Consider the following 25,021-nt stretch of genomic DNA (forward strand, 5'->3'; position numbering starts at 1 on the left):
ACGACCTAGAATGAGATGGGACTAAAATACTATTTTACCCCTCATTGTATTTTATCCTCAAAACACTTATTTCCTTGTAAATGATATTTCAATAAACTAATATTAATTACTGAAATGAGATCACTATCATTTAGCACCTTGAACCAAACTAAAAGGAAACCATCATTTCACTTCTTCATCAGAATCTATAGATGTTCAAATCTATGATTAACACTCTCACTCAATTATACTACCGAGTTCCCAAGATGTATGTATGGACTAGTCCGTAGGGTAAGCTGGTAACGAACAAGTCAAAGAACTCAAATAATACAATCAGTTAGAATACTAACCACTTAGAATTGAGATTGAATTGACCTATGGTCAACTATATGATATGACTAGAATAGATAATAACGGTATGTTTACTTATCTTATCAACTGTCAATATCGGTCCTGTCCGATGTAACAAATACATCTGATCTTATCTACTTTGCTAATGTTCTAGAAAGAACATAACACCATAATGTGTACGTAGATCATATCGTAGATTGGCAAGTCAGTGTAAATCCTATGCACTGACTAATCTTAGGACTAACCTATTTTGAACATATAATCATATTTATATTCCACTGTGATTACGTCACTATAAATACGATTAGCTATATGCTCATGATTTAATAGAAGTTTATATTAAACAAATAATCATGAAAATAAAACATGTGAGCAAACTGATTGACCAAGTCAAAAAATGATTTCTATTCTTTTATTGATAATAAAATGAGATTACAAAGAATTTGGGTTTTAATTAGGCCATAAAACCCCCAACAACTTTGACAATCAGCATCAAAATTAAACTGTGCTCCATTCGTTAATAGTGCATATAGGGGTTTAGAAATCTTGGAGAAATCTTTAATAAATCTCCTATAAAATCCAGCGTGCCCAAGAAAACTCTGAACACCCTTAACTGAAATTGGAGGAGGCAAGTTCTCAATAGTTGATACCTTCGCACAATCTACCTCTATGCCTTTGCTCGAAATCTTATGGCCCAAAACAATTCCTTCACTCACCATAAAGTGACATTTTTCCCAATTCAGGACCAACTTAGATTCTTCGCATCTCTTTAACACCTTTTCCAAATTCTATAGACACATATCAAATGAAGAGCCAAAGACCGAGAAATCAACCATAAATATTTCAATGCTCTTTTACACCATATCAGAAAATAGTGACATCATGCATCGCTGAAAAGTAGCAGGAGCATTGCATAATCCAAATGGCATTCTACAAAAAGCAAACGTACCATAAGGACAAGTAAAAGTCGTTTTCTCTTGGTCTTCGAGAGCAATAGTGTAATGCCCCGAATTCTCCGATGTGGTTTAATGGCGGGATTAGTAGGCCGGGAGGGCCATACTTGTTTAATTATGCCATTAAATGATATTATGCATGTATACGTGAATTATATTATAATATGATGTTAAATGTATGCATGTGAATCCACATTTTTAATTACAGGGGTGTGATAGTAATTTGGCCCGTTGAGGGTAAAATTGTATATTTGTATGCATGTTGGTGATATATGTTGAGACCACATTATAATGTGGATTTGTTCGAGCCATTCGGCATGAGACGATCTTGGAATATTGATTAGCGGCCTAGTCACAACAGGTTTAAATTCGGGGCTCGGGTTGAGACTCGGGGTGGTTTTCTTGATTAGAGCGTTACCGGGTATTAAAGGGTAACGGGATGTGAATAATTGGTGTTTGAGATTATCGAGAATAGTGGGAATTGGTGAGCGTTAATTGTGATTAACGAGATAGGTGGAAAATACCAAATATGCCCTTGGGAGCCCTTATAAACTTTAAATTGACCTAGGGGTAATGTAACGCCCTGGTTACCCCAGAACAGTTACGGTGAACCGGAAATTTAACCCATTGCCTGAGTCCTTTGGTTAAAAAACGTGTTCTAAGTGTTATTAACAGGTTAAGGTGAAAACCAATAAAAAAGAAAGGATATGTTTTATTTAACACATAAAATTGTTCATGGGCCCACAAGAACATTTACAAGTTATTTACAACTCAAAAAGGTCATTACTGTTCCAAAATTTCAACCCCCGCCGACCTAAGCGGCAAAAATAGGGTAAACCCCCAAGTTCCTCTGAGAACTCCTTGCCCGTGGTGGTCAAGCGGCCGCATATGTACACATCACCACCTAAGCTCTCCACTCAAGGCTGGGTGAGCTTTTCTTTCCCTTTACCTGCACCACATAGCACCCATGAGCCAAAGCCCAGCAAGAAAACATAGCATTATATGTAAACATCATCAAATGATTATCATCATAATCACACAGAGCTCATAGCTTTCAAACAGATGAGTGAATATCACTTGAGGTTCTGGAAAACCATACTGAGTGACTGACAAACAGGTCACTAATTCAAATGGAAGAGTGGCTGCTAGGTAAGCCACTAGCCTTCAATAAGTTCTGGTAAACCATACTGAGTGACTGACAAGCAGGTCACTAATTCAAATGGAAGAGTGGCTGCTGGGTAAGCCACTAGCCTTCAAGCGCTTATAATATTCATCGAACTTGAGGTCGGTCCGGCATTAATGCTCTTTGAGTCATTCAATGCAGAAAGTCGATTAGATCTAATCTTTATTGGCTTGCGTTGAACACGCTAAGACCGTCCTGACTAATGAGTCAGCGCAATGTGACCAGTGCCCAGTACGACTGCCGAACCTGACTAATGAGTCACAGCTTCACAATTAATACTAGCACCTTTGCCAAATCTAACTAATGAGTCAGTACCATGCACAAGTGAGAAACATTTGCTAAGTATTCCACATTCAATTCATGTCCACATTTATACAACCAACATGCTTCATGAACAACCATGCATGTCACATTTGGGGTGCAGTTTTCTTACCTCTGGTTTGAGCTAGAATGAATAAAAGAACGACCCTTGAGAGCGATCAACCTTTTGGTCCTTTAGCGGTTACCTGGTCATAACCAATTATGGGATTCCATCAATAAAATGAATAACAAAGGGTTCCCAAACCAAAACCTAGCCTCCAAGACATCAGACACTACTAAACCGGGTAGTAGGATCGACCCCGAGGCCTAAGGCTTGAATCCCCAAGCTAAAAATCCATTTCTGGCCAAAAATTCCCTTATGGGCCGCGGCTCACCCTCCTGACAGAGGCGTTTCCACCCCTAAAACCAACATAGGCCGCGGCTCACCATAGCCATGTCGCGGCCCTTTACCCAAACCAGCAAGCACCAGCTCGACTTCCCCTGCGTTTTCCCTTAGAACCAAACCTTCAAACCAGTTCCAAACATCAACCTAACACCCAATTCAACCCCTAAACTTCATCTAAAACTCACCCTCATCAACACTCAAGTTAAACATCAACCTAACTTCCATTAATTCCAACTATCCACCAAAGTATTTCGAGCTGAAAACTTAAACCAAAACAGAGTAAAACCATAAAGTTAATGGCTGAAACTCACCTCAAACTTGAAATTAACCCCCTTCAATGGATGAACCAACCCTATGAACTCAGCTCCTTGATTTCCTAGCTTGATTCCTCACTTTGAGCTCAAAAACTCCAAAGGGAAAATGAGAGAAAATGATGTACGGGAAGGAGAAAACCTTGCTCTGTTTTTTGTTCTGCTTTCTACAGCCAACTAAAGCATTATATAAATCAAAACCAAATGACCTAAATTCCCCTAGGTCATTTAAGGTTTCTAAAGTCATTCCAAGGGGTAAAATCGGTATTTTCCACCTATCTCGTTAATCATAATTAACGCTTTCCAATTCCCGCTAATCTCGATAGTCTCAAACACCAATAATTCATATCCCATTACCCTATAATTCCCGGTAACGCTCTAATCATCAAAATCACCCCGAGACTCCTCCCGAGCCTCGAACTCAAACCTGTTATGACCAGACCGCTAATTAACAGACCATGATCGTCTCATGCCGAATGGCTCGAACAAACCCACATTATAATGTGGTCTCAACATATATCACCGACATGCATACAAATATACAATTTACCCTCAACGGGCCAAATTACCATCACACCCCTGTAATTAGAAATATGGACTCACATGCATGCATTTCACATCATATTATAATATAATCCACATATACATGCATTTTATCAATTAATGGCATAATTAAACAAGTATGGCCCTCCCGGCCTACTATTCCCGCCATTAAACCATAACGGAGAATTCGGGGCATTACAGGTAAAATGGTCATTTCACCCCTAGGATAGATATAAGCCATTTTTGGCTGAGGAAGAGGTAGAAAAATAGAGTACGTTCAAGAGCTTTCCCGTACCATCTTCCCTTCAGTTTTCTTTGTGATTTTTTAACCATTCTTGAGGATTCAAGCTTGGGAAGTAAGCCTTGGGAGTTTGGGAGTGTGTTCCTCCATTGAAGAGCATCATAAGCTGAGCTTTGGGTAAGTTTCTAACCATAGAATTCTCTGGTTTGCCCTGTTTTAGCTTTGTATTACAGTTGAGATTTCTAGATTGTATACTTGGTTTTGTTGGGAGATTTGGCTAGGGTTCTTATGGTTGTGATATTTGGGATGTGTTAGGATGGTTTTTGGGTTCATTTGGCATCAAAAATAGGTTTTGGAAGCTCTGGAATCAGGTGGGAATCAAAGGAGATGAAGAAGGGCATTTCAGGGGATTTCTGTGCTGGAGGTAGCGCTATAGCGCCCACCATAGGGCGCTACAGCACTACTCAGGGGGAAAATGGGCATGTTGGAGGTTCTGAGTATAGCGCTGGGGCGCTAGGGATCAGTATTTTAGTGCTACTATGTTCCTTCAAAGTCCCGTTTTGAGTGTTTTTAAGGGTTTTTGACTTGGGGTTTCAATCCTTAGGGCCCGGGATCGAATCTACTCACCATGTGGGCCCATGAACAGTTTTATGCATATAATAAAATAACTTGGGGTTTTTGACTTGAGTTGTAAATAACTTGTAAATGTTCTTGTGGGCCCATGAACAGTTTTATGCATATAATAAAATATATCCTTTCCTTTTTGTTGGTTTTTCACCTTAGCCTGTTAATAACACTTAGAACACGTTTTTAAGCAAAGGACTCGGGTAGCGGGTCGAATTTCCGGTTCACCGATCACCGTAACGGTATCGGGGTAACCAGGGCGTTACAACTTGGTATCAGAGCGTACCAAGGTTAAGGTTCCTGTAGACTGGCTGGGCATGTACACACATCACTGAAGTCAAGCTCGACTCATGGTTTGGTAACTATTTATGTAGTTATATGTATAACTGCTTAAATGTGGTATATATGCTTTACCTGTATGCATGAGACACCATGTTGAACCTGTGCCCTAAAATGTTATATCTTCAGCAACTGTGTGCTAATTAGTACTGAAATTGCTAGAACATACTCATTAGTATTGTTGATTATGAATTATTATGTGATACATGTTGAGTGCTGAATGCTATAAACATGTATCTGCTTGTATAATTGTATGATTGTGGAATATGATAATTGTCTGCTTTTTCTTGGACCGTGAGGCAGCAAGAGGTTGAGTTATTACTACCTGACTGGTCGTATTGATCAATGTTTCAGTAAGGTATCAGAAATAAGAATGAATCCAGGGCAGACAGACACTTCAGCTAGCCAAAGTGATCAGGGCCAGAATAATAATAACAGCCAAGGTCAGGAAAATGACCAGTCTCAGATTCCACAACCAGCTCCTACAAACTGGCAGCAGTTGTTTAATGACTTGCACAACAGTGTTGAAACAGGGAGAGGAGCTTCGTCTCCTGAGACAGTAGCAAGTGCCTGCAGTGGCTAGTGTATCAAAGGCACCTCCTGTGTCGGTGCCAGCAGCAAAGCAGCTGCCTGAGGTAAGAAATAAATGGGAACCTCTTTATGAAAGGTTCAAGAAGAAACAACCTCCAGTGTTTGAGGGTAGTGTAGATCCTGCCAAGGCAGAACAATGGATGAGCATGATTACCACTATCCTTGACTTTTTTAGGGTAGCTGGTAATGAGAGGGTGGCATGTGCCACCTATATGTTTTGGGAGGATGCTCGGATTTGGTGGGAAGTGATTACCCAGACCAAGAATGTTAATGCCCTGAGTTGGGAGGACTTTCAAACCTTGTTTAATGAAAAGTACTACAATGATGCTATCAGGGCAGCTAAAGCTGAGGAATTCATCAGGCTACTTTAGGGAAGTTTGTCAGTCACTGAGTAAGCCTTGAAATTTGATCGTTTGGCAAAGTTTTCCAAGGAACTGGTGCCCACTGATGTGACCAAGAGAGAGAGATTCCTTCAGGGGCTACAGCCTAGATTAGCCCGTGATGTTCGTATGACCACTGTGGCAGGGGTTACTACCTATGCACAGGTGGTTGAAAAGGCACTCACAGCAGAGAGTGCAGAGATCAAGATTTGGCGTGACAGTGCAGCCAGAAAGGATTTTAGGAGGACAGTTCCTCCATTTGTGGGTTCTGGTAGGGGTGTAAGCCCTAGTGATCAGAAGAGGAAGGTTCCTGACACCTTCCCAGTTCCAGGTCCTGAGAGGCGGCCCCATGGTATTACAATGGGTCATCTAGGGGGTAGTGAAGCCTGGAAGACTCGTCCTGAATGCCCTAGATGCAAGAGGCATCATTTGGGAGAGTGTAGGGCAAAGACCTGCTACTTGTGTGGAGCAGTGGGTCATTTTAAGAAAGATTGCCCTCAGGTAAGAAAAGAGAACCCAGGAAGGCGGACAACTCGGCCCCAGCTTGAGTGTTCGCATTGACTCAAGCAGAAGCTGAGGCGTCTCCCTCAATTGTTACAGGTCAGCTCCTTAGTGCTGGAACCCCTCATAATGTGTTGATTGATTCTGGTGCTACACATTCTTTTGTTGCTAGTAGCATTATTGATAGACTGTGTAGGCCTTGTGATTTTTATGCTGTGGGGTTTGGTACTTTGTTACCCACTGGAGAGTTAGTGGTATCCAGGAAATGGGTCAGATCTTTTCCAGTGACCGTGGAGGGTAGAGAGTTGTCAGTGGATTTAATAGAGTTGGTTATGACTGACTTCGATATGATATTGGGTATGGATTGGTTAGCAAAGTATGGGGCAACCATTGATTGCATAAGGAAGATGGTCACCTTTGAGCCTGAAGGTGAGGATCCTTTTGTGTTTGTTGGTGCTGTGCATGGACCTCGCATTCCTATTATTTCTGTGTTGAGGGCCAGGGATCTATTGCAAAGATGTTGCATTAGATTCTTAGCCAGTGTGGTTGATACCACTCAGGTCATGCCAGTGAGACCAGAGGATACTAGGCTTGTTTGTGAATTCCTGGATGTATTTCTAGAAGATTTGCCAGGGTTGCCGCCGCATAGAGAAATTGAGTTCGTTATAGAACTGGCACCAAGGACGGAGCCAGTGTCTAGAGCACCTTACAGAATGGCCCCAGCTGAGTTAAAAGAATTAAAGGTGCAGTTGCAATAATTGTTAGATTTGGGTTTTATCAGACCTAGTTTCTCACCTTGGGGTGCACCAGTTCTGTTTGTGAAGAAGAAGGATGGTTCTCTGAGAATGTGTATTGATTACAGGGAACTGAATAAGCTGACAATTAAGAGCAAGTATCCTTTGCCAAGGATAGATGATCTGTTCGATCAGTTGCAAGGTAAGAAGGTATTCTCAAAGATCGACCTTCGTTCTGGTTATCATCAGTTTAGGGTCAAGGAAGGAGATATACCAAAGACTGCTTTTCGTACCAGGTATGGGCATTATGAGTTCTTAGTCATGTCATTTATATTGACTAATGCCCCTGCTGCTTTTATGGATCTGATGAACAGAGTGTTCAAGGATTATCTGGACCAGTTTGTGATCGTCTTCATCGATGATATTCTGGTATATTCTTAGACTAAGTCAGAGCATGAGCAGCATCTGAGGTTGGTTCTACAGAGACTAAGAGAACACACATTGTTTGCTAAATTTAAGAAGTGTGAGTTCTGGTTGTCTCAGGTATCCTTTCTTGGGCATATTGTCAGTAAGGAGGGGATTAAGGTAGATCCAGCGAAGATTGAAGCGGTCAGAGATTGGCCAAGGCCAAAGAATGCTTCTGAAGTTAGAAGTTTGCTTGGATTGGTAGGTTATTATAGGCATTTCGGGGAAGGGTTCTCAAAGATAGCTAGTGCTTTGACTGAGCTGACACGCAAGAGCCAGAAGTTTGTGTGGTCAGATAAATGTGAGAACAGCTTCCAGGAACTGAAGCAGAGATTGATTACAGCTCCGATTCTGAGTCTTCCGACAGATCGGGAAAAGTTTGTGATTTATTGTGATGCTTCTCATCAGGGTTTGGACTGTGTTTTGATGCAATCAGAAAAAGTAATTGCTTATGCTTCTCGTCAGTTGAAGGAGTATGAGAAAAGATATCCCACTCATGATTTGGAGTTGGTGGCTGTGGTGTTTGCTTTAAAGATTTGGAGGCATTATCTCTATGGAGAGAAGTGTGAGATTTATACAGACCACAAGAGCCTAAAGTACTTCTTCACCCAGAAAGATCTGAATATGAGGCAAAGGCGTTGGCAGGAGTTAGTAAAAGATTATGATTGTGAGATCCTGTATCATCCAGGAAAAGCCAACGTGGTAGCTGATGCTTTAAGCCGGAAGGGCCCAGGACAGATTCATGGTATGAGGCTGATAGTCAGAGAGTTAGCAAATGATATGACCAGAGATGGTATAGAGTTGTTGGTGGGGCATTTGGCTAACATTACGCTACAGTCTACACTGTTGGAAAGAATCAAAGAGGGTCAGCTGAGTGATTCACAGCTGATCAAGATTAGAGAGGATGTTCTGGCGAGCATCTAGAGATTATACAGTGTCTGAGTTAGGTTTGTTGAGATAAAAGGGGTGGATACGTGTTCCGTTAGACACTGCTTTGAGACGAGAGATTCTGGATGAATCTCACACTACACCTTACTCTTTGCATCCAGGCACCACGAAGATGTATCAGGATGTGAGATTGTTATATTGGTGGCCAAGGATGAAGAGAGATGTAGTTGAGTATGTGGCTAAGTGCTTGACGTGTCAACAGGTCAAGGCTGAGCATCAGAGGCCAACAGGGTTATTGCAGCCTCTAGATATCCCAGAGTGGAAATGGGAAGACATCACAATGGATTTTGTGGTGGGCTTACCCAGGACTGTTGGTCAGCATGATTCTATTTGGGTGATAGTGGATCGCTACACCAAGTCAGCTCACTTTCTGCCAGTGAGGACTACATATACAGTTGACCAGTATGCATATCTCTATGTGAGAGAGATCGTGCGCTCCATGGAGCTCCTAGATCGATCGTGTCAGATCGGGACCCCACTTTTACATCCAAGTTTTGGGGGAGTTTGCAAAAGGCCATGGGGACACAGTTGAAGTTCAGTACAGCTTATCATCCTCAGACAGATGGGCAATCTGAGAGGACGATCCAGATATTGGAAGACATGCTGAGAGCATGTGTGCTGGACTTTGGTGGATCTTGGAGTAAGTATCTGCCTTTGATAGAGTTCTCCTATAACAACAGTTATCAGTCTACCATCGGAGTTGCACCTTATGAGATGCTATATGGTAGGAAACGCAGATCTCCCATTCAGTGGGATGAGACAGGTGAAAGGAGATACTTAGGTCCTGAGGCAGTGCAGAGGACCAGTGAGGCTATTGAGAAGATTAGAGCTAGAATGCTTACTTCTCAGAGTAGATAGAAGAGCTATGCAGATCCCAAACGCAGGAACGTGGAGTTCCAAGTGGGGGACTATGTCTTCCTTAGAGTCTTGCCATGGAAAGGGGTGAGGAGGTTTGGGAAGAAAGGCAAGCTGAGTCCTAGATTTGTAGGTCCATTTGAGATCCTGGAGAGGATTGGTCAAGTGGCTTACAGATTGGCTTTGCCTCCGACGTTGTCGGCCGTGCATAATGTATTTCATGTTTCAGCTCTTCGGAGGTATGTATCTGATGTGAATCATATTTTGAGCTATGAAGATCTAGAGCTTGAGCCAAATCTCTCCTTTGAGGAGCAGCCAGTTCAGATACTTGACATAAAAGATAAGGTCCTCAGGAATAAGACGATACCTTTGGTTAAGGTATTGTGGAGGAACAGCAAGGTCAAGGAAGCGACCTGGGAGCTGGAATCAGATATGCAGAATCAGTATCCCGAGCTGTTCAGGTAAATTTCGATGACGAAATTTCTGTAAGGAGGGGATAGTTGTAATGCCCCGAATTCTCCTATGTGGTTTAATGGCAGGATTAGTAGGCCGAGAGGGCCATACTTGTTTAATTATGCCATTAAATGATATTATGCATGTATACGTGAATTATATTATAATATGATGTTAAATGTATGCATGTGAATCCACATTTTTAATTACAAGGGTGTGATAGTAATTTGGCCCGTTGAGAGTAAAATTGTATATTTGTATGCATGTCAGTGATATATGTTGAGACCACATTATAATGTGGATTTTTTCGAGCCATTCGACATGAGACGATCTTGGAATATTGATTAGCGGCCTAGTCACAACAGGTTTAAATTCGGGGCTCGGGTTGAGTCTCGGGGTGGTTTTCTTGATTAGAACGTTACCGGGTATTAAAGGGTAACGGGATGTGAATTATTGGTGTTTGAGATTATCGAGAATAGCAGGAATTGGTGAGCGTTAATTGTGATAAATGAGATAGGTGGAACATACCAAATATGCCCTTGGGAGCCCTTAGAAACTTTAAATTGACCTAGGGGTAAAATGGTCATTTCACCCCTAGGATAGATATAAGCCATTTTTGGCTGAGGAAGAGGTAGAAAAACAGAGTACGTTCAAGAGCTTTCTCGTACCATCTTCCCTTCAGTTTTCTTTGTGATTTTTGAACCATTCTTGAGGATTCAAGCTTGGGAAGTAAGCCTTAGGAGTTTGGGAGTGTGTTCCTCCATTGAAGAGCATCATAATCTGAGCTTTGGGTAAGTTTCTAACCATAGAATTCTCTGGTTTGCCCTGTTTTAGCTTTGTATTACAGTTGAGATTTCTAGATTGTATACTTGGTTTTGTTGGGAGTTTTGGATAGGGTTCTTATGGTTGTGATGTTTGGGATGTGTTAGGATGGTTTTTGGGTTCATTTGGCATCAAAAATAGGTTTTGGAAGCACTGGAATATGGTGGGAATCGAAGGAGATGAAGAAGGGCGTTTCAGGGGATTTCTGTGCTGGAGGTAGCACTATAGCGCCCACCTTAGGGCGCTACAGCGCTACTCAGGGGGAAAATAGGCGTGTTGGAGGTTCTGAGTATAGCGCTGGGGTGCTAGGGATCAGCGCTGTAGCGCTACTCTGTTCCTTCAAAGTCCCGTTTTGAGTGTTTTTAAGGGTTTTTTGACTTGGGGTTTCAATCCTTAGGGCCCGGGATCGAATCTACTCATCGTGTGGGCATGTTTCGAGGTCCCGAGAGTGGTGCTTAGGTTAAGACCCTATCCATGTTGACTCTCATTAATTGAGGTTATAATTGGTTGTGATTAGGTGACCGCTACGGAATCAAAGGTCGATCGTTCTCAGGAGTCGTTCTTATTGTTATTTCTCGCTCGAACCAGAGGTAAGAGAACTGCACCCCATATGTGGCATGCATGATTATTCTTGAGGCATGTTGATTGTGTAAATGTGGACATGGATTGATTATCGAATGTTTAGCAAATCTTGCTCACTTGTGTATGGCACTGACTCATTAGTCAGAATTGGCAAAGGTGCCGGTATCAACTGTGAAGCTGTGACTCATTAGTTAGGTTCGGCAGTGGTACTGGGCACTGGTCACATAGTGCTGACTCATAAGTCAGGACGGCCTTAGCATGTTCAACGCGAGCCAATAAAGATTAGATCTAATCGACTTTCTGCATTGGGTAACTCATCTGTTTAAGAGCTATAAGCTCTGTGTGATTATAATGATAATCATTTGATAATGTTTGTATACAATACTGTGTTTTCTTGCTGGGCTTTGGCTCATGGGTGCTATGTGGTGCAGGTAAAGGGAAAGAAAAGCTCACCCAGCCTTGAGTGGAGAGCTTAGGTGGTGATGTGTACATATGCGGCCGCTTGACCACCACGGCCAAGGAGTTCCCAGGGGAACTAAGGGGTTTACCCTATTTTTTCCGCTTATGTCGGCGGGGTTTGTAATTTTGAAACAGTAATGACCTTTTTGAGTTGTAAATAACTTGTAAATGTTCTTGTGGGCCCATGACCAGTTTTATGCATATAATAAAATATATCATTTCCTTTTTGTTGGTTTTTCACCTTAGCCTGTTAATAACACTAAGAAGACGTTTTTAACCAAAGGACTCGAGTAGCGGGTCGAATTTCCGGTTCACCGATCACCGTAACGGTTCTGGGGTAACCAGGGCATTACAAATAGGTATGTGGTGATAACCGGAATACCCATCTAAAAAGCAATAGAAGTGATGGCTTGACAGTCTATCGAGCATTTGATCAACAAAAGGCAATGGGAAGTGATTTTTCCTTGTTGCCTTGTTTAGTTTCCAATAATCAATACAAATTCTCCACCCCATCACTGTACAAGTTGGAATTAACTCATTGTTCTCATTTTTTACTACTGTCAATCCCCCTTTTTTCGGAACCACTTGTACTGGGCTTACCCACGAACTATCAGAGATTGGATAAATAACACCAGCATCTAACTACTTCAAAATTTCTTTTTGAACCACCTCTTTCATATCAGGATTTAGCCTCCTTTGAGCGTCAATGCTAGCCTTACTGTCCTCCTCCATGAGAATACGGTGCATAACAGTAAAGGAGCTAATTCCCTTTTTATCAGCTAAAGTCCAACCAATGGCCAATTTATGAGCTCGAAGTACTCTTAATAATTTTTCCTCTTCAACAGTAGATAATGAAGCAGAAATAATAACCAGGAGAGTATCATTCTTACCCAAATAAACGTATCTAAGATGTTCCGGTAAAGTATTCAATTCAAGTACTGGTGGTTTCTTTATATATGGTAATGGTCTCTCGGGCCCTTGTCCAAGTTCCTCATATTTCTTCTTATAAATAGGTCCAGCGGAGTTTAGCCAATTTACATATTCAATAACCTCAATGCCATCACAGTCTTCAACTCTTTGCGAAATAAGGCTCATCTCAAGCGGATCTTCGATGAGTTTTCTCTTTGACAATTATTCCTCAATTACATTCACACTAAAGCAACTATCACTTGCTCTAGGATACTTCAAAGCCTTGAACACATTGAATACAACCTCATCACCCTGAACTCTTAGCCTCAACTCTCTTTTTTGAACATCTATCAAGGCTTGACCGGTGGCTAAAAATGGTCTTCCCAAAATAATTGGAACATCTTAATCTTCCTCCATATCAAGAATAATAAAATCAGCTGGAAAGATGAATTTGTCCACTTTGACAAGAACGTCTTCAATAATACCTCGGGGGTGTGTCAATGAATGGTCGACCAATTGTAGAGTAACCATAGTGGGTCTAGCTTCCCCCAAACCAAGTCTTCTAAATACGGACAGCGGCATTAGATTAATGCTTGCACCTAAGTCACATAAAGCTCTCTCACAATGAAAATTCCCAATGGTGAAAGGTATAGTGAAGCTGCCCGGATCTCTTAACTTTTGAGGAAGTTTCTTTTGAATTATTGCACTACACTCTTCTGTCAAAGCCACAGTTTCATAATCCTCCATTTTTCTCTTATTAGACAATATCTCTTTCATAAACTTCACATAACTAGGCATTTGTTCAAGAGCTTCTGCAAAAAGGATGTTAATGTGAAGTTTCTTAAATACTTTCGAGAAATTTAGAGAATTGCTTGTCAAGATTAGCCTTTCGGAACCGTTGAGGATAAGGAATCTTTTGTGTAGACTCGGTATATTTTGGCTTCTATTTCTTTGGAAGGTCTTCAGTAACCTCCTCTTGTGCTGGACTAGTGACATGTTGATCTTCTATCTTCTTGCCCTTGTTTTCTACTGTAGGCCCCTCATACTTAGTCCCGCTCCTCAAAGTGACAGCTTGATATTGCTCCTTGGGATTCACCACAGTTGAACTAGGTAAAGCCCCTTGATTATGATCCGTCATAAACTTTGCAAGTTAGCCAACTTGTGTTTCTAAGCTCCGAATAGAGGATCTGGTCTCTATCACAAATTGGCTCAATGAATCAGCGGATACCTCTAGTTTAGTCATTTGAGGCGGTGGTTGTTGATTTTGCGGCATTTGTGGCCTTTGAGTGTCATAAAAGGGTCTTGGATTTATCCCATGAGATGGTCTATTTGGAGGATATTGAGGTGGATTTGGATGATACTGTGGTTGGTGCCCTTGATTATTACTCCATGACAAATTCGGATGGTTCTTATACGCTGGAGTATAAGTGTTAGAGTATGGGTTGTTATTCGGTTGCCTTGGGAAATTACCAATGGCTTGAACCTTTTCAAAATATCATCTACCAAATAAGAACTCGTCACTGGACATTGCTCAAAGTGATGAGAGCCTCCACATGTCTCACAAATGATAGGAGCGAGTTGTAGTTGCATCGCTTGAGCTGAAATGTTGTTTTGTTGTTGCATTTGTTTAGTTATCATAGCAATTTGAGCAGTGAGCAGAGCAATAGGATCAACTTCTAGAACACCTGCCACCTTCTTATTTTCTCGCTCAGCTGGCCAATTATAATTATTCATGGCCATCTCCTCTAAAAGCTCATAAGCTTCGTTAGCACTTTTGCTCATAAATGCTCCACCTGCTGCTGCATCTATTATAGTCCTTGTGTTTCCCCTCAATCAATTATAAAAAAGTATGCACCAACATCCATTTCACTATACCATGATGTGGACATTTTTGAAGTAGGTCTTTAAACCTTTCCCAAGCGTCATATAACAATTCCCCCTCAAATTGACAGAAATTATTTATTTCACCTCTAATCTGGGCCGATTTAGCGAGAGGAAAATACTTAGCGAGAAATTTTTGAGCAAGGTCTTCCCATGTCACAATGGAATTGGCTTGCAGCGAAATCAACCAACTTTTGGCTCTGTCTCTCAAAGAAAACAGAAATAGCCTCAAACGGATTGCATCATTACTTACTCCATTCATTTTGAAAGTATCACATAACTCCAAAAGGTTGGTAATATGGACGTTCGGATCCTCATTAGGTATCCCCCAAACTGAATGCAATTCTGAACCATTTGGATAATCGAAGGCTTGATCTCAAAAAATTTTGCCTCTACAGTAGGTGGGTGAATACTAGAATGTACCCTTGTAACAGTAGGGAGTACATAATCCCTCAGGGGTAGGTCTGCCTCAGCTGCTGCGTTACCCTCATTACCCTAATTCAGATTGTTGTTGGCAACATTATTGACGTTCTGGGCCATCCTTTCAAGTATTTTCTGTTTTCTTTCTCTTTTGCAGGTCTTCTCAATCTCAGGATATTTTTAAACCCTTACATCGCATAAAATAGATCGCCTGAAATTGAGAATTTTAAAAGTAACTCGAATTAGACAACGTTAGATTAAAACCAAAGTAGATCGAAAAACAATTAGTTTTGATATTGATTATTAGTCCCCGGCAACGGTACCAAAAACTTGATCGCTAAAATTTGCATGCAAGTATACATGGTCGTGTCAAGTAATAAATTCTGTAAGAACAGAGATCGTCCCACAAAGACTATTAATTAATTACCAATAATCGCTTTTCACTTTCTATTTGGTGATGAAAATTAAGATGAATAATTCTAAACTACAAACACAATCTAAATAACTAAAAACAAAAAAATGAATCAACGAATTAAAAATCAATAATAAAAAGCCTAGGAATTAATGTCATCAACTTTTGATTCTATTAATTTTACTAATCAGTTCTAAATCTCTTCTTCCTATTCTAATAGCAGGTTAACATAAATCGATTCATATTCTTTTTCAAGATATAAGATCTCAGCCTATATGTAGGTTTTCTACATTTATGTGATAAACTTAAACATATAGAAGGCATTAAGCATGGAAACCTAATTACTACACAAGTCATACAGATACTTTCGTCCAATATGCAACCTATGTCTATATAATGATAGCATATTCAATTCTCATCTTTCGAATTTTGAATCAAAACCATTAAATCAAGTAAATAGTGATCAAGTATTTACTAGCATTAAGCAAACATCATATAGATTAGAATAAAGAAGAAGTATCAATAGAACATCATAACAAAATTAAATTGAAATTCAAGCGACTACATTAATCCCTAGATAAAGGATTTTGTTCATAGATAACATGATGACAATAAAATTCAGATAATTGCTCATAGAAAATAACCTAAAGAATTAAGATGAATAAGAAATCTAGAAAGTCATAAACCAGAAAAAGAAATCTAAATACAATAATCACAGCAGTCTTTTCTAGATCTAGGGTTTATAAAACTAAAATTGCCTCCTAAATTCGCAGATTAATGTCACTTAAATAGTTTTCCAATGCTCCCAAGTGAAAAGACCGTTTTGTCCTTCTAAAAGTGGCTTAAGATTTCAAAACCGCGTCGATAGCGCTGTAGCGTTAGGTTTTGTGCGTTGTAGCACTGATAACAGAGCCAAATTCTATCAAGAATTCGCGTACTAACGTTGTAGCGCTAGTGTTGTAGCGCTATAGCTAGTGTTGTAGCGCTGTAGCGCTAGTGTTGTAGCACTATAGCGCTACTTACAGAAACAAAAGTCCTTCAAATACTCCATTTAGCACTGGGGCGCTAGTCATAGTGACTTAACTTGAACTCCTTGCTTCCAAAACGAGTCGATTTTCTCCCAAATCGCTCCATTTTCTCCCACTTTTACCTCATTCATCTCTTTTCACCATCTTAGCATCAAAAACCTGAAACATGAACAAACAAACATAAATATGCAATAAAATAGCCCTAAACTAATGAAAACCTTCCTAAAAAGTAAACCATAAACAAGCCTAAAACTCGTTTATCAATAGAGTAGGACATGGCCCCATTATTTGTGGTTTAGGGCATGGCCCTATTATTTGTGTTTAATATATGTGTGAATACTTGTAAATGCTATGCTATGTTGTGCATGATTATGAGTGAACGGCGAAGGCCGGGAACAAAAAAGGCAGGGTACAACAAGGGCCGGGATCGGCTTTAAGCATGCTGAGTGCAGGCCTCTAAGGCAAGACCCGCTCGGTGAAGACTGCGAGCTCAGTGCCTGGTAAAGCACTTGGGTCGACTTAGGCCGCTATATGTTTAATTTGTTGACTATTTATGTTGTATATTATTGGATTGAATTGTGATTTGTTATGCTTTGAGTTTTCTTGCTGGGCTTTGACTCGTGGGTGCTCTATGGTGCAGGTAAGGGCAAGGAAAATGTCGACCAACCATGAGTTGGAGAGCGTGGAGCGACGTGTACATGTTCAGCCTACCTGGCTGTCACAACCAGGGTTATTTTGAGGAATATGTTGTAATGATTGATTTTTTCGCTTAGGTCGACTGTATTTACATTTTGAGTTGTAAAACAGTTTCAAAAAGTATTTTTGGATCCCAAATGTATAACCCTTATGATTTTGAATGAATGTCCAAAACTTTATAACTAATGTTGTGAAATGAGTCTTCATTTCAATTTAATCACTTTTTAACCTAAAACCTCGATTAGCAAGCTAATGGCACGTTTATAAATCACATGATAACAACTATAAGGTAGTAGGGCATTACAATTACAAAATTGGACATATGTGTGTGTCCAAGTGTAACATATTTTGGAGTTACAAAATTAGGTACAAATTTATAAGTTCCAAATATCACCCAATAATGTGTAGATTGAGGGTTTCACATTTTGAGATTGAATTTCATAAAGCCATAATGTGATATGGTTGTTGAAGATATTATTTTACCTCTCATTAAATGTATGGAGGTTATAAAATTATGTGTGAAAGGTATTGAAACATTTTTAGAAAAAGGTGCCAAATTGGGAGGCTATAACAGCCTTCAGGCCACGGCCTGGGAAGCAGAAGCTCACGGCCGTCGCCTGGCATGTCCTAGGCCGCCGCCTTGGGTGTTGGCAGCCAAATTCCATTTTGTTTTTTTTTTCAATTTGACCGGTTTTAACATCCCAAGTAACTCTCAATTCTTCATTTTAATTCCATAAATATCCAAATTAACATTGGTAACAACCAAGGGGGTTGGTGGAATTTGAAATTCAAATGGTGTCTCAAAACTCTATAAATAGGAGTCTAATGCTCACTTGTAAGACATACAATTTTCTATCCACAAAGCACTTGCTTGGAAAATACACCAAAATGCTTGATAATTCCAAAGAGATATTTCCAAACTTGAGAGTCCATTAGTGCTTAGAGAATAAGGCGAAATAAGCTTTTGGACAAAGGTCTTGAACCTTATTCAAGTTGGTGATCCCCACTACACTACACTTTGGTTGTGTGAGAGTTCTTATTCTTATTCTTGTTTCTTTATTTCTTTTGTCTTATTTCTTTCTTTAGTTTATATATTTATTTGTATTATTTATGCTTTGAGTTGTATTCTTCTTCTTCTATATATTTCTATTTTATTTGTATTTATTGCAATTGATTTGTAACTTCTTTAATCAATTACTTTGTCTATTGTATTTTTGCATAGAGTTGTATTTAGGTTTTCTCTATTTACATTGAATAATATATATTCTCGAACAATCAAAAACTTATTTTCTTTCAAATGGAATGAGAGACCATAGAAGTCTTGTGAGGATAATCAAAATTATTTCTTATGTTAAGCTATTTGTACCTAAAATATTTATACTCGTACTTAGATTATAAGTATCATAAAATATTTCTAAAATTACATATACTTAACTGTTGACTCGATTTTTTAGTCAACTTAATATAAAAGAGAGATTAAGCAATAGAAAAAAAATAATGAACAACGAGAATTTTTATGTGGTTCACTAGTTAAAATCTAACTAGCCCACGAGACACTTTTATTCAGTTTCTAAGTTACAACATAAGTGTATTTTCCTAGCATTTCAATACAACACATGTATATGAAAAATAACGAAGAAAGTCAGTTCTAATTACAGATATACTGACCATAGATTTTTCTCCCGTGAATTTAGGAGAAAGTTACAATGTATTTGTTTGAAAAATAAATTAATTAAATTAGAATAAATATCAACAAGTCATCTATTTCTCAAAAAGTGAAATCGATTTAATAGATATTTATTCCAATCTTGTTTGTCCACTACGCGTAATTAAGTTGCCTTTTATGTGCGAAATCCTTCTAAGTTGATGTAGTAGATACACTTCAAGCTGAATATTTGCTAATCAAATAATAAATACTAACTACTGATTCCAAGCTATTATCATGTTTTAATCAAGTTGTTTAGTCATAATGGCTCACCTGAAGTTCTACATTTGACTTTTAATTCACGCAAATGCTATAGCATATGCTAACTAATTCAAGAAGGTTTAATGTAATAATCTTATTTTGAGATCCTTCCTGAATGTATAAGCAATTGGCGAGATGAATTATCCTTCTCGAAAACCAGGTATAACATTGGCCCCCAAAAGTGTCTGCTCGGAATGTATGGAAGAAACTTTTGAATTTCCTTCTTTGGAAAATGCACCAACGTACCCCACTCCAGTACATTGAACACATGTCACACTCTCAGACATTAGTCCTCTATCCAATACAAAAAAGTGACTGTCCCATCATAACCCTTTTTTGCCGCAGTATACAAATTATCCTCAATCAGACAATTACCTCCCACATTTGATCGAATGACTCAAAATTTTCCATTCTCTTTCCTAAAAATAATTATTCCTTTCCTTCCTTTTTCACTCTTCATTCCCACTTAAGAAAACTCAAATATTGTGACATAATAACTAGAGTTTTCGCCTCTAACTTTTCTCCTTCAATTCAAACGATAGCTCCGCTCAACCCGTACGCTCGACAATTAAAACTCATACGATAATTTCATGTAGCCCATTAATAAAATCATTGCATGTAGTTTTGTTCTCTAATTATTAGTTTGTAAATTAGAACTGATCATAATTATTATTTTGTCTTTCTAATCATCTCTTAATCCATAAGTATCATTAATCCACTAGTAAATTATTAATTTATAATCATATTATAAATTTGAGCTCAATAACTATTCAATTTCAGTATTAACACTTAAAGGAATCAATATTCGATTTGTTAGGAAAGCTTGGATTCCAAATCTTGTAAGAACATGTTCCCAGCCATTCATTCCATTGAATCTCCAAAAGTCATTAGTTTATTTTCTAAACAAACATTAACGAGTGAATCAAAAGATCCAATAGACATTAAATTTACTAGTGAACTGTTAATTTATAATCATATTATAAATTTAAGCTCAATAACTATTCAGTTCCAGAATTAACACTTAAGGGAACCAATATTTGATCCGTTAGGAAAGTTTGGATTCCAAATCTTGTAAGAACATGTTCCCAGCCATTCATGTCACTAAATCTCCAAAAAAAAATTAGCCTGTTTTCTAAACAAACCTTAACAAGTGAATCAAAATATCCAATAGATATTAATCCACTAATGAACTGTTAATTTATAATCATATTATAAATTTGAGCTCAGTAACCATTTAGTTCCAGAATTAACACTTAAGGGATCCAATATTTGATCTGTTAGGAAAGCTTGGATTCCAAATCTTGTAAGAACATGTTCCTAGCCATTCATGCCACCAAATCTCCAAAAGTCATTAGCCTATTTTCTAAACAAACATTAACGAGTAAATCAAAAGATCCAATAGACATTAATAGAAGTTTATGAATACTCAGGATTCAGACTGATCTACATATGATCATCATATTGATATGATTAAATCTTTCTGGTAAAGTACATTTGCTAACACTTAAGGGATCTAATATTTGATCTATTAGGAAAGCTAGGATTCCAAATCTTGTAAGAACATGTTCCTAGCCATTCATGCCACCCAATCTCCAAAATTCATTAGCCTGTTTTCTAAACAAACCTTAACGAGTAAATCAAAAGATCCAATAGACATTAATAGAAGTTCATGACTACTCAGGATTCAGACTGATCTACATATGATCATCATATTGATATGAATTGAATCTTTCTGGTAAAGTACATTTGCTAAGATATCTATCCACATTAGCAATCCAGATCTAGATCACATGCATTTTTAAAAATGCTTAGTGAACCATACTCTCGAACATGGGCTTGAAGCGATTAGAACATCTAATCTTCACCCATCCCTCGGACGTTCCATGCTAAGATATTCATGTTGTTTTGTAGCCTTGCTTAGCAGCGACCATCAATATCTAAGTAACATGCGCTTCATCCCCAACCACTACGGGTAAAAGGCATGAAGAAAGAGTCTCCAAATCCTCATTGTTTAACCATGGAATCAAGCATTGAGGACTCACTAATTCGTTGTGTTTTTTTTTTTTTTTTTTAATTCTTCTTCGATCCTAGTGGTTTAGAAGTTAGGAAAGGACTAAAGTAGGATTTTACGTTTCATTTTCTTGCACTAACCCGTCGCAAAGGGTAGTACCCCTTCGAACTAGGTTCAAAATAAGCTTTATCCTCAAGCTCTTTAGTTACAATCAAATGGTTGGGGGAGCTAGTCTCATCCAAAGAGATAACTGAAGTAGGTATTGGATGAAATAAGGGTAGAATTGTCTTCGACTGGAATAAGGGCACTTTCGGCCAAGTCTTTTTTATCACCTTTATCCCCCATGCACAAAGAATCATTATTATTGTTAAAATCCACATAAAAAAAAAAAAGTAAGTTTGGTCATTTAAATGAGACACGTGAGTTCTACATGCAATGGATTTATCATAATAAATGAATTCACTAGACTTAGGAGTTGTCTCAGCAAACGGACTATCCAAAGCTTCATTACTTGACTTTTCCCTCTCAAGCTTCTGCCCCGAACTCGACCCACTACCTAAACCAATACTTAGGTCACGCAGAACAATTCCAGGCCTAGTTTAAAAAATCGAAGAGCCCGTTTTGGTAATACTTGAAGTCACACGTATACACTTCATACAAAGGTCGTTGACTGATGGAAACAGATTTTTCGAGTGTGCAGTGGAATGTGATATATGACCCCAATAGAATTCAAAAAAAATTTGTATAAATGATCATATGATTTATATATATTAATCTAATAGAATAAGATTTACCTCTTGAAGCCTATCAAATGTCTTTATTATCTTCTCGTATAATTTTAATCATCATTTCCATGCCTATAAGATTCACATTAAAGTCTTTCAGATTGTAATCTCAACACAACAGGACGTGTGCGAGCACGTAGAGATTTAATAGGACAATCCAGAACTTCATCAATAGTCTCAACACATGAGATCAATAGAGTTTGGGTAAAGAGAAGGGTTGAAACAATTTATTTTCTCTCTTTATTTTTCTCCCTTTGAAAACTCTCTCTATCAATCAACACTGAATATCACGATCTGTATCTTGTGTATCATTGAGAGAAATATAATAATAATAGATTTATATTAGTCATCTAGGGTTTCATTAATTAAAATAATTTTAATTAATTAATAATAAAATAAGATAGGAAAAATACCATAGTGCCCCTGGCATTTGGTCTGCACCAGTTACAGTCCAGGGACAGTGACTGGCTAGTAGATCTTGTACAGTTACAAGACATATTTTTCCAATTTATTTTATTTAATTAAAATAGATCTTGTCTATCACTATAATTAAAATATATTAATTGAATTTAAATTGATTAAAATCAATCTAACTACTTAGATAAGGTATCAGATTTATTTTAAATTAGTTATCTAAATTTAAATTTCTAAAATTTAAATATTAAAGTAATTTCTCAAACTAATTTAAAATAAGATGACTATTGAAGACGATTTTCATCAATTGAAAACAAGAGCAAGTAAGCTAAATGAATAAATTAGAAAGAAAAGAACAACAAAGATTTTTTTCATGGTTCAGTAGTTAAATCTACCTAGTCCACAAGTCACTTTTATTAAAGCGTCTGCGTTAAAACTTTGAAAAAAATTCACAAAGTTTATGAGTACAAGAATTAAGGATGTCAAAAAATACAAATTACTAATCCCATTATTTATAAACTGGGTTCAAATTCTCCTCCCATGATTTTAAGAAAGTTATATAACAATACACCTTTGAATTTGAAATATATTGAATCCCTAAAGAATCGGGTTGAATAAACTAATACATAAAGCAATTATGTGAATAAAGGCCTTAATTTCTCAAATGTAACCGCCTGACATCTTTAAAGATGTGCTTTCAAGCCTACACCACAATCTTCGAGGTGACATCTAGAACGTTGCCTGAGCTAACAGCAACCAATCTTCCAAGGCTAGCCTCTGGCCATGGTCTAAACCTTTCAAGCTGACCCTCCATTTCGAGCCGAAATGGTTAAGTAGCATCAGTAATGATAATATATATATATATTCGAATTTAACTTGATTATTTCCCGAGCCTACATTTCGAGGTAATTTAATGGTCTCGAAATTTGGGGTATAACAATGACATAATTAATTCAAAACTAATTATATTAATTAATTACCTAATATTTACAAAAATTACAATTAATTAAATAACAAATATATTTTCCATAATTACGTATTTTTCCATTAACTAATTTTCTTGAAAAATATAACCATACTTGTTCTATTGCTACTCTTACCTTGTACAATGTTTATAGAGTCGATATGGGGACCTATGGACCTATAATTCCAAGCTCCAATAAATTTAGATTATTAATAAAACTATTTAATATAATAATCTTATTTATTAATCGCAATATTATTACACCAAAAATTATGGGAATGCACTCTTGTAATTATAGACTTATATTTACTGAGGAGTATTTTATTAAGTGTCCATATTGATTTAATCACTTTATGCAATTCAATCTTCCAATAATTGGTTCATAGTTAGAGCTAGATAAAATTACCATTTACCCCTCTAATCACCTATTTATCCTTAAAAACCATTAATTCACTAGCGAACTATTAATTTATAAACCTTTTATAAATTAGAGGCCTCTAACTGTTCAGTTCCAGAATTAACACTTAAGGGAACCATTATTTAATCTTCTTATGAAGAAGGCTTCCATATCTGTAAATCATGTCCCCAGCCATTTACATCAATGAGCCCCCAAAACAAAAGTTGTTAGCCTAATCATTCTGACAAACCCTAACGAGTGAATCAAAGGACCCAAATAACATAAATAGGAGTTCATGATAACTTTAGGATTTAGATCAATTTTCATATGATGATCGAGTGATATGATTATAACTCTGTAAGATTTTGCATATCAACAATTGATATGATAATAACGGTATTTATTAAAGAGTTAAATACATATCGGGTCCAGTCTTATATAATCATTATTATATAAAGCACCTCCAATGAGATTTCTATCTACATCAGTGATCCGGATCTAGATCACATATATTCATAATACTAGTGGACTATACTAACAGTGTTTAATTAAAGATTCCATAACTTTAATATAAACTGTTGTACCCTAAAATTAGCACGAGTTTAATTACTCAGGTCGGGTACAGCTGACAGATAAATATGTGGAAAAATAGTCAAGTAGAACATCTGGTTAACAATGATGCGAGTAGCTCGAGACTTAATCCAATTCGTAAACGGTATACAGGTTATTATCAAACCGCCTCTCAAGATAACAATTGAGTTCGAGACTTATAATGGCTAGATCAGACTTTGGGCGTTCTGAGCTTACTACGAGCTAGGGTTCAGATAGTCTTTGAACACAAGTTCGGGTGAGATATTCAACACATGGAAACCTAGACATAATGCATACTAAAGGATTCCAAGAGAATCGAAGGCTTCTTATATGCTCATTAATGCCCAGGTTGTATCGCATATCTATCATTTATTATCTGAGTGTAACGCCCTATACTCCAGGGACCGTTACGGTGTGTCTTGTAAACAGTGCTAAACTCGCTAATCGAGTCATTTGGCCAAAATCGTGTAACTAAGTATGATTAGCGGGTTAGGGATTAAATTTTTTGGATAATATATAACGTTTCA

At 37.9% G+C, this 25,021-nt stretch overlaps 1 non-coding gene across 1 annotated transcript; it reads left to right on the forward strand.

The window, feature by feature from the left end:
• The first annotated feature begins 14,800 nt into the window (after nucleotides 1-14,800).
• LOC133833774 (small nucleolar RNA R71) lies at nucleotides 14,801-14,906 on the forward strand. Its single transcript, XR_009893136.1, has one exon. It is a non-coding gene; the product is annotated as a small nucleolar RNA R71 (small nucleolar RNA).
• Nucleotides 14,907-25,021: the final 10,115 nt, after the last annotated feature.

Source organism: Humulus lupulus, chromosome 4, assembly GCF_963169125.1.
Source record: "Humulus lupulus chromosome 4, drHumLupu1.1, whole genome shotgun sequence".
NCBI lineage: Eukaryota > Viridiplantae > Streptophyta > Magnoliopsida > Rosales > Cannabaceae > Humulus > Humulus lupulus.